Source organism: Xenopus tropicalis, chromosome 2, assembly GCF_000004195.4.
Source record: "Xenopus tropicalis strain Nigerian chromosome 2, UCB_Xtro_10.0, whole genome shotgun sequence".
In the NCBI taxonomy this organism is placed as follows: Eukaryota; Metazoa; Chordata; class Amphibia; order Anura; family Pipidae; genus Xenopus; species Xenopus tropicalis.
Genome location: NC_030678.2, coordinates 89143815 through 89156117, shown reverse-complemented (window position 1 = coordinate 89156117; position 12303 = coordinate 89143815).

The window sequence follows — 12303 nt, the reverse complement described above, 5'->3', positions numbered from 1 at the left end:
AGAGAAAGCCAAAGCTTGGATGATTCAGCAGTAAATGAAGCATAGTCAGTGACAGGCCTTGAGGAAGAATGAAGTGATGAGAGGTCAGAGTGAGAGGAGTGGCACATGTTCATTAATTCTTGACTAGTGATGAGTGAATCTGTCCCGTTTCGCCGAAAAATTTGCGAATCTTAAAAAGATTTGCGAAACGGCGGAAAATTCGCGAAACGGCGAAAATGTTGCACGTCAGAAAATGATTTGGTCGCCCGCAGCTATTCTTTGGTCGCCTGCAGCTATTCTTTCGTCGTGTGGCTATTATTTTGTCGCGCGGCTATTATTTCGTCGCCCGGGGGTATTATTTTGTCGCACGGCTATTATTTTTTTTGGACATGCAGCTAATTTTTCCGTGGCAATTTTTTTTATCCATTTCGTGAAACAATCCGCCAATGGCGGAAATTCGTCGCGAATCCATGCCTGGCGAAACATTTTGCCCATCACTATTCTTGACTCATAATATATAGGGGGCACATCTGATCTACTAATTAGCTCTGAAGCATCTAACGTTATACATACATACACTAACAAAAATCATTGATAGCAAGGTAAAAAAATGGATTTAGTCTGTTGCATTTAATTATCAGTTTGCATATATATATTCCATTAGTATTGACCTAGAAGAAATAGGAAATAGGATCGCCAATACGATATTATCGTGACTAATACAATTTTTTTGGAAGCATATTCGTGATATTTGCGATCTTAATAAATTATCTTTTCCAATCCGAATTTATCCCATTCGGGATTTGAACTCGCGTTTTCATGAATGTGCCCCTAGAGTCTTCTAATGTTATACCAGGCACAAAAGAGATTGGTTTCTACCTGTTCTGATTTTGTATTAGTAATTAGAAAATGTTTTGTACTTCAGTATATTGGCAAATCTGCTTTTCACCAGTATTTTGGAAGTGAATTAAGAGAAATGCATTCTAATCTAATTCCTTTTAGATTAGTTTTTGGAATAATATAGAATATTACCATTTTATACTGGAATTTTCTAGTTGATTATGAGATATTATGATCTCTTTGATATCTAGTTGAGATGTTACAGGCTCTTGTGACTTTTGGATAACTGCAGGTTTCAGTGGCGTAACTGCCGGTAGTGTGGGGGACATGAATGTTCCCAGGCCCATACCCCCTCTAGGCCGGTTGGACCAGCAGAACATAGGAGGATTCCTTTGCAAATGCATGCTGTCAGTGAAAAAGTGAGTGCCTGGAGGGGGTTGGTGGCTCAGTAGCGCACTCTGTGCCCAGGCCTGGCCAAGTTTAGTTACATTACTAGCAGGTTTAGCTTCTCGTGTTGAGGAGCAAAAAGGGTAGCATTCATTTTGCAGTATTTCATGCTGAACCCCTTGTATAAATGACACCACAGGGTGTAAATGTGCTAAAAAAAACCCAGTGCTGGCACCTGGGTGCCAGGACATGATGTTGTCCCATTGGTACAAAAGAAGAAAATCCTTTAAAGGACATTTCAACCCCCCAACCAAAAATTTTAGCAGAGACAAGCCTCACAGCACTGTTTAAATACCTGCCATTCCTGTCCCTCAGAAGCAAACACTGAAGCTGCAGTGATCCATTGGAGTTTCTCTCACTGCAGAGCTGGATAACTCCCTCTCCCACCTCCCTTCAGAATCTGCTTGTCTGCCTGGCATGGTGCACATGCGCACTGCCACTCCGTTTTAATGAGTGTGCAAGTTCTGCTGGGCAACCAATATCTGTCACTGGCGTTTTTTAATAAAGCTTATTCAAAAAAAAAAATCCAGGCAGGAGAGGCTATGCACGCATGCGCATTTGTTACGTACACTCGCACGCTCGATGACGTCACCAGTCAAAATGGCCACCGGGTGAAACACGAAGCAGAAAAAGAAATAAAGCGATGGTGCCGGTTGTAGGAGGAAGTAGGGGAGCGGTATGTATGCGGTTAGGGTGGGGGTAAGGCACCCTTGGCATTAGACATTATTTAAAACTTAGAGCTGACATCTCCTTTAATACAAAAGATACAATTCTTCCATGTTGGGGCTAAATTTTATAGATTGGATTTCATATTGAGAAACAATTTACAATACATCATTAGAACAAGGAAACAATATAGAGTTTTGGGCATTTCCTTAACCAATGCTATATTTAAATTCCAGCAGTGTTAAAGCAAGTTTATGAAACATGAAGAAATCATTCAATTATAGTTAAATGTTTAACTCTCTTTTTTGTACATTGAGATAAGAATGAAATCTGGTATTTGAGTGGTTAAGACAAACAATCTCCCATTGTAGATAAGCTGCAGTCCCACATCTCACATGTAAAGCAAAATGAACTTTTTTCTTGTAAACCCATACACTAGCCATTCATACAAGGTATCTAACTGATAAGATATTGTGCAATGGGAAAGGCATAATACAAATGTCCTTTCTTTCAGGCTATTGGCTTATATGGATATGACAGGAAGTAAGATTAGCTGTGGATCTTCTTATTTCTTCATCTTACCACACACACCATAGAATCATCTAGTAAGTGCATTGGCAGATGAAGTTTGGAGTAACTGAATGTGATCTCATTGCAGATGGCCTGCCCAGGGAGGCTTACATGCCCAGATGGTCTGGCAGTATTGGGCTAAACTGCCCAACTAAATTTGGTCATGTATGGGCAACTTAAAGTGATACTAAGGGGCACATTTACTAACCCACGAACGGGCCGAATGCGTCCGATTGCGTTTTTTTCGTAATGATCGGTATTTTGCGATTTTTTCGGAAAATTATTGCGACTTTTTCGTTACCAATACGATTTGTGCGAAAAAACGAAACGAAAAGTTGCGATTTTATCGTAGCGTTAAAACTTGAGCGAAACATCGCGCCTTTTAAGTTTTAACGCTACGAAAAAGGCGCAACTTTTCGCGCAAGTTTTAACGCTACAAAAAAATCGCCAGTTTTTGCGCAACTTTCGGAATGGCTACGAAAAACTCGCGTTTTTTCGCGCAAATCGTATTGGTAACGAAAAAGTCGCGATAATTTCCGAAAAGTCGTAAAGGCGCCGAAAAAATCGCAAAAAATACGAAAAAGTCGCAAAATGTTCGTTTTCCAATCGGAATTTTTCCAATTCGGATTCGAATTTGTGGATTAGTAAATCAGCCCCTAAGACATCAGTTCAGCATATTTTCTCTGGCATTTTCCAATTAACTAACAAAAGGCATGCTGGAAAATGTAGGTAGGCAGTAGTTCCTGCAGAAGGGTGAAGACACACTGAGCAGCTAGTAGCAGCTACTTTTGCACGGCTACTAAACTTCAGAAAATACTTTGCAATAGACAATACTGAGAATTACCTTTGCTACACACATAGAGACAATTATCGGTAAATGATCAGCATTGTCTATTTTAGTTTCCACAACAATTAGCTGCTACTAGTAGCTCTGTGTGTTTTCACCCTAAAGGGATACAGATTTGATTTTTATGGTGTAGTTTTTATTTCTAAATTACACTGTTTACATATCAAATAATTCACTCTGCCATTTAAAATTTTATTCTTGAGCCAACAAATTTATTTTTTTTAGCAGTAATATTGGTGTGTAGGCGCCATCTCAGTGCATTGTGCCTGAGTCTGAGCTTTCAGAAGGAGCCAGCGCTATACATTAGAACTGCTTTCAGGTAACCTATTGTTTCTCCTACTCCCATGTAACTGGAGGAGTCCCAAGCCAGACTTGGATTTCTTACTATTGAGTGCTATTTCGCTATCTTGCTACTTTCCCATTGTTCTACTAATTGGCTGCTGGAGGGGAAAGGGAGGGTACCGTTCCAACTTGCAGCACGGCAGTAAAGTTTGACAGAGCACAGGTCACATGGCTGTAGCACACTAGGATATGTGAAGTTTCAAAATTAAATATACAAAAATCGGTTTGTATTTTTAAAAAACTGGTCTCAATGCAGGATTCTGCTGGAGAAGCTCTGTTAACTAATGCATTTTGAAAAAACAGTCTTTCTTTAAGGGACTTGTATCAAGGACTACAAGGTGCTAGTTTTTGTGCAATCTGCTGTTTTTCACATTTACATACATTTTAGTTCTGCATTTTTGCTAAACTCTCTCCAAAGCATAATATACTATAATATATATAATATATATATATTATATAATAGTGTATAATATAATATACTACGGATGGACCAAATACAGGCACTTCCTGAAGGGCTTGGCTATTGCAAAGTGTTTGGTTTTCTAAAATGTTATACGCAAATTAGGGTTTGGAAAGATTCATTATTCAACCAAATAAAAAAAAAATATGGATTCGGTGCATCCCTACGATATATCCTTGAAATTCATCTTCTGCAACAAATGAAGCTGTGTATCCTTTAACTTCTCTAAAGCCAATGAGCTCCACCAAATTACCCTTTAAAGAGTGCTTTATTTTTTGATGTTTTCATAAACATTATATCCCCCCATTCTATCCCCACCAAAAAACAAAACAAGCTTTATTCACGTAAGAAATTTCTATCACAAAAATAATTATAATAATAAAAATGGAACCATTGTGAGGATTCACATAATGCCTATAAAGCTATCAAACGTGACAAAACTTTTATATAAGAATGGAATGGAATTGCGTTTTGGTTGATGCAAAGCAATGGCGGATGTGGTTCTGATGTCCCATGGGCCATTTGTAATCATTTTGTACAGCCCAAGGTTTCGCATGCATTTTAGTTAGCTATATTTTCAGAGACACAGGGAGTAAACAACTTTTCAGCTACTGATGGGAAACCACAGAAAAACCCCTGTCAGTTTGTGTTGGGAAGGATTAAATACTAAGGTTCTCCTTCCAAATTGAGGCTTGTATCTGCTTGTCTCAAAGTGCTCTTGGTACCACACCTATAATACTGTCTTTGTTTAATGCGTAAGGTGTAGCATGTTCCTTCTTGTGCTGAACAGACAGTAGTCTGTTCTTAGTTCTAGCCAGAGAAAGAATGGTAACTTGTTCACGGATCTGTTACAACATCGCACTCATAAAGATCTTACTTTTAGTATTATGATTCATTTACATGTGGGAAAACATAAAGATGGAGGACACTCTTTTGACTTCCAGAACACACCGCCACACCCTATTCATATTGAGATGAATTGTGTTGTTGTGTTTGTCAGATGAGAAAATAAGGTTGCTCCAGCTGTCAAGAGGCCATTCTTTAAGATAGGTTTTTATATTAAGATGGATATGTTTTTACTTCATAATGTCAAAATTACATTTTTATCCAGGTATTACAAAGGTGTTGTGATAACATTTCTGCTACTAGTCTCACACAAACTTAGCTTTTTGTGAAAAACTGAGCTTTTTTTGTCAAAAGAAATCTGAGGCCACTTCAAACACACCCATGTTATTACAAGAGCATTTAAGACTATTCCCACATTAATGGTGGTAGCACACCAAAAAACCAAATGGTTGGCGCTTATTGCAAGAATTTTCACCTATCACTTATACTGTATGTGAAAAATGTTGCACGCGAGCCACTTGTTTGGGGTGACTGATATAAGGGATAGTTCTTTTTGCAGAGTTAAATACCACCAAACAAGGCAAATTAACATACAGTCATACAGTTGGTAATTTTTACCAAGTATAATTCAAAAATGGCTCCTTTAGAATAAACACCCTGCTTGTATGTATTGCTGCCCAAGTGCGGTAGGAACAAGTTAGGTACAATAGGTTAAATAATCTTTGAATTGCTGCAATACACAGACAACAATATTTCTAGATAACAAAGTTATCTAGTAAACAACAGTAATGCAAGCGTTCCCTTAGTGCAATGACACACAGGGCATCTCTGTCTTCCATTGCCTTGAGCTGGATGAAAAAACTAATTTACAGTTATATATATGATCTGTTTATAAGAATGTTACAACTACTTAGAAAACATTAGGGGTCATTTCCATTACAGAAGGCAAGTGCAAAAGCAGGCAGCAATCAGCCATTTTATTTTGCAGTCTTCGGTCTGCTATTTTTGCTGCTGTAACCCCTTTAATAGAGCGCTGTCTGTTTTATGCAAAGCTCTATGCATAACGGCCAGATTGGGGAGGCATGCAGGCCTCCTCCCTACCCATCCCTTAACTTGCACATCATTCAGGAGATGCAGGCCACAATGGGATTTTGTCCTCAATTTCTGCCTTATGGCAAGTGGTAAGGACAGGGCTCATCTGTGCCTCCTGGCACTGCAGTTTGTTCCTTATGCCAGATTTTCAATCCTACATGAGGAGCAGAGTACAGCACTTCTTTGTCCATTAATCTTAAATATAGTTGACACAGTATATTGACACTACCAATGAGATCTGAAAAGTACTTAATTGTAAAAATGTGCGTTTATACTAACAGTTCAGCTGATTGTTTGATTTAACTAGTTTGTGTTGAACAAAAAATATAGGATATGAATAACTAGAAAGTACTTAAACAAAATGTTTATTATATCTGATGGTAAAATGTGGAGACACGTTTACATATTCATTATGGATTTATGGGTATATAGCAAATAATGTGCCTCCAGGGAGTTTGGTGACCATTGTCCTTCATAATCTGCAGTTCTTCCAAATTAGTGGCCATTAATGCTACAGTAAACCATAGGATTACAGTCAGTCTCCTCTTTTACCCACCAGCCCTTCGCTTTCTCTGTCCTTTAGCCCTTCCCTTTATTTTAACTCATTTTACTGTTTCCTCAATTTAATTTTCAATCACTTTAGGGGCTCTGGCACACGGGGAGATTAGTCGCCCGTGACAAATCTCCCTGTTCGCGGGTGACTAATCTCCCCGAAATGCCATCCCACCGGTGAGAATGTAAATCGCCAGTGGGATGGCATACGCGGAGGCGTGATTTCAGTGAAATCGTGGAAGTTGCCTTGAGAGGGTGACTAATCTCCCCGTGTGCCAGAGCCCTAGTACTGTCCCCTTTTATATGCATACACAATTACTGAACTCCACTCCTTGTTCTACCCACTGTTTTTCATTACTGAGTTGATGATCTTAAGAGCATTCATGGCTGCTCCCACTGAAAAAAAACAAAGAGAAATAGGTAGATAAATAAGACTTGCTGTGCAGTGTAACATATGGCAGTATATTTTACTGAACACTCATAGGAAAATAAAATAAATGCAAAGCCAACTTGGAAACAGGATACAATTGTTTTTTTTACCATGAAACTGTCATCTCTTGCTAAATCTCCTTAAATGAGTCATGAGTAGTATTGGTGACACGTGGGCCAACGTTTAGGGGCTGATTTACTAATCCACGAATGGACCGAAGGCGTCCGAATGCATTTTTTTCGTAATGATCGGTATTTTGTGATTTTTTCGTAAATTGTCACGACTTTTTCGTAGCCGTTACGACTGTTTCGTAAAATGTTGCGACTTTTTCGTAGCGTTACGACTTGCGCGAATTGTCGCGACTTTTTCGTAGCCTTCGCGTCGAGTACGAAAGTTTCAGATTCATTCAAGCTTCAGTATCGTGACTTTTCTTGGGCCAGGTTGGAGCTGCAGAGTGCCATTGAGTCCTATGGGAGGCTTCCAAAATCATGCTAAGTCTGAAAGTTTTGCCCGCAGTTTACAAGCGCTCAATACAAAAAATTTGCGCAAGTCGTAATGGTTACGAAAAAGTCGTAACTGTGACGAAAAAATCGCAAAAAATACGAAAAAGTCGCAAAATGTTCGTTTTCCAATCGGAATTTTTCCCATTCAGATTCGTGGGTTAGTAAATCAGCCCCTTAGTCTATGCTAGAAAAACAGTACTTCAGTGTATTACAAAATAATATTTTAGAATGGGTAAGCTTGTTATGAGGTAAGTGGGGCTTCTTTGACTTCCTAAGGCCATCTCACACATGCTCATTTACACAAACCTGGCTCCCTAAATAATCCCCTTCCCTTTTAATTGAATGGAAAATGTCTTGTCTATGTCGGCTAATGGCACTGCCAGAAAAATTACTCATGAATACTGATGTCTGAACATTGACTGCCTGGCTGCACCTGTTTCTTTTATAGCCAAAGTAATATCTATTCAAATGAATTGCAAGAGGCTTCCAGTGAACAAGAGCTTTTTCTAACTTTGATTCTATTTGGCAATCAAAATGGCCTAACAATCTTATCTTAATCTCTTAGATTAAACGTGTAAATGACTTTAGATTTTGCAGCAATGTAAACACTAGGTTTCATATAGGATCTCAGCACACTGTGGCCTTAATAACTGGAATCTCAGCAATTAACAGTGCCAGAAGTGTTGCTTTGTAAAAGGGAAAAAGCAGAATTACCTATTTGCTTACATTTTCTTATGCGCATGCAAAATTACTATAAATCCCAAACTGATTTTTTCACAAAAATGATCCTCCTGTTTCTAAACATCACATATAGATTTCAGGCGCAGTTGTTTTCTTTATAAACTCACTACTAGTGATGAGCTAAATTATTCCACTGGTTTCACCACATAAAAAGGCTTCAATGTGTTTTGCAAATTTTTGCAGTTTTGTGAATTTTTCAGTGAAGCAAAACAGGGCAGATTCTGTTATTACTGCAACATTTGGACTTGTAGAAACACAGACTTGTAGAAACACAGGCAGCATATCTCTATAGTAAAATACTATTTTAAGCTTCTTGAATGGGGTTAAAGAGATACTGACACCTGGAATTAAACAGTTTTTCAAATACATCATTACACTGCCATAAAAGTATTTACCCAATGCTTGAATATTACATATACGATCCCCCATGTTCCTCTATGAGGGGGCTGCCATATTTGTGCAGCAGTAGGCCGTTAGCATTAGAAGCTATAACTGACAGGCTGAGAAGGGACAGTCAGGTTGGCAAAACAGTCAGGTTTAGGAACTTCAAGTAACAATTACTTACAAAAGCAGGCCTAGCAGCAAAAAAAGATCAACACGACCTATAGGGAACTTTCTATGCACATTCATATTTTGAAAGTAGTTTTTTCGTGTCAGTATCACTTTAAAAGGTTCCATCTGACTATTTCACCTCAAGTTTCCATTATACTTGAGTTGTGTGTGCAGTAGGTTGCATGGGCCCTGAGTCTTATTGCCATAGCAAACAGGCAAAGCATGTCAGCAGGTGCAGAAAAGGTGCTTACTTTTCCACGAGCCATGATAAAAAGTATTAAGGCAACAGAACAAATTCTGAATAAATATATACTTAAAAGGCAAGTTTGCATCATTGAAGACCTAGTAATTTTTACCCCAAAATCCATTTTCAGTAAATAACATGAGCTGGTTTTCAGAATGATCTTTTAACATCATATGGCAGGAGATAAAATACACTGTCTGCAGTATCGTCATGGCATGTGTGGGTCCACCTTCTAGTAGACCTTAGAGTAATTTGGAGTCATGTCTGTCATGTTGGTTCCCATTGCTTGATAGCATTTAATCACACTGTCAGTCACAGTGCTCAAATTATGACCTTGAATGTGTATGGTTGACAATATGAACATGTAAGAGATATTATTAGGTTTGTTTGGAACTGATTACATACCACCACAAGTGTGGGGCAGCTAAAGTTCAAAACAAAATTTCATTCTATTTGATAAAGGTAGACATACACATAGCAGATTAGCAAACTGTATATTTTTTTAAATAAAGAATTTAATTGACCAAATTATATGCAGCTGGATAGATATCATGTACCTCCCTGTTATTATGGAAATTAGACAATAAATACATCTCATTTAGGGTACTTTCACTTGTATTCACTTTCATATTTGATACCTAGTAGAATACTCCACTGTTGAAATCTCACACCAACAGGGCCACCAGAGTTAAACCAGAGGGAACCCCAAGGTAACAAAGAAAGGATGAGGCCATAATCTGAGGGCCAAAATTATTTTGTATTTACTTGCTTTTCTGCCGAAAGACAGAATTCAGCATGTGTCATAGCCCTAAAACCTCCCAGGCATGCAAAAAGTACTGCTGTAGTGACATCAAAAATGGGTGTTTTAAAGTATTTAAAATGCCCTGCATTGTTAAAAATTGTGTGCTTGCTCTACAATCTAAAGATATGGGATCTGTTATCTGGAAACCTGTTATCCAGAAAGTTCCAAATTAAGGGAAGCCCATCTCCCATAGACTCCATTATGAGCAAATAATTCTTATTTTTAAAAATGATTTCCTTTTTCTCTGTAATAAGAAATTGATCCTAACTAAGGTCGAATCAATCCTCATTGGAGGTGAAGCAATCCTATTGGGTTTAAAGGAAAAGTAACACTAAAAATTTTTAAGTGAAAAAGCTATCCTACCCTGCACCAATAACTGCCCTATCCTGCAAACCCCTTAGTATTTTGAATGCTTTAAAAGAAAATACCTGTTAAAACTTGGCTTCCTGTGGCTTCCTGTCAATTGAACTAAGCCAATACGGAGAAGGAAGGAGCAGGCATCAGCTATACAGAAGGAAGGCTAGACTCGATCAAATCGATCGTCGCATAGTGATTGCTGCTCCCAGGTGCAGGGTAGAATAGCTTTTTCACTTAAAAAATTTTAGTGTTACTTTTCCTTTAATTAATGTTTAAATTATTTTTACTAGACTTAATGTATGGAGATCCAAAATACGGAAAGATCCCTTATGCGGAAAACACCAGGTCCCGAGCATTCTGGATAACAGATCCCATACCTCTACTATAGTGTATATAAACAAAGGTGCTGTGTAGATATGGGGGCAGCCATTAAAAAATGGGGAAAAAGTACAGGTTACACAGCGGATAACAGATAAGTGTTGTAGAATACCATGGGGGTAGTTCTCAAATAAGAAGAGAAATAAAGGTTCAAATGCCTTTATTGGCTCTCTACAGATCTATAGAATAAATAACTTTCTCATATAACATAGAACATTGTTACCAAGAAATATTTTATTTGTACAATAGGATCAACAGATCCAAACTTTAAATATAAAAAAATAACTTTTTGTTATTTGTTCTTCAAGTGCTGAGCTTGAGCTGACCTTTACCTCTTACAATGAACTTATAAACAGTGTCACTGTATGTCACACAGGCCCAAAGGACATTCACTGAAACAGATGATATGAAAATAAATGTGTTGTGTTGGCAGTACCTTAAGCAAACAAACCAATACAGCTCTTGGCTTGACAAGCAGGGCTATTGGTTGCAGTGATTACTGCAGCTCACTGCTATAAAATATGACCTTGTAGTTAATTTTCCACAGAGGTGTTAAAGTTAAAGTGCACATTTTAGCAGCACTTTTTACATTACAAATGAAATCACAGGTGATCTGCAAATTTGCATATGTAATATATGGAATATGTTGACCAATGTTCTTTTGTGGATATAAATGCTTCATTTTTATTCTTTCATGAGCAAGATCTATTTATATTTGGCTGTTATAAGACAAATTATTTTCTTATAAAAATGGTGTGGAACATTTTTGGCTACTTTTAAACTTTATGGAATTCTAAAAAAAACTGCCTACCAGTTTGCCGTATATTATAATTACCATTTCAGGACAGGTCAAAACTTTTAGGGCTCTGGCACACGGGGAGATTAGTCGCACCGTGACAAAACTCCCTGTTCGCGGGCGACTAATCTCCCCGGATTGCCATCCCACCGGCGAAAATGTAAATCACGCCGCCACGTATGCCATCCCACCGGCGATTTACATTTTCAACTGTGGGATAGCTTTTCGGGGAGATTAGTCGCCCGAGACACACAGTCGCGGGCGACTAATCTCCCCGTGTGCCAGAGCCCTTAGAGGTAGAGGAAAATCTGATTATATATTTCAAAAAAATTCAGACTTGACATGACTTAAGGACACTTACAAAGGTTTCTGTGATGGGTTTCTGTCAAAGTTTTTTTAAGGGCTGTGAAACACGGGAAGATTAATCGCTGCATGACAAATCTTCCTTGTCGCCGGTGGGATGACATATGCAGCACTGCGATTTGCCGAAGTCCCCAAAGTTTCCTCACAAGTCAATTTTAGCAAATCTCGGCGCTGAGTATGCCATCCCACCGGCAATTTACATTCTAGCCATGTGTCACAGCCCTAACCCTGGATTTACATTCCCTCATTTTATGTTTTAAAGAATCTTTAATTAATTTTAGTCACATTACAACAAGGCTCAGTGAATGTTGCAGTTTAATAAGTAACACAATATTTTATAGAGGTATGATTCATTTGGGTCACATAGAATATGCATCACCATAGCATCCCCATAAGCTATAAAACACTTCATCCAAACAAACAAGATCAAAACAATATCATGAACTGAACAAAGTGTAATTAAACAGCATAGCCTTTTTAATGTACAGGTATATAA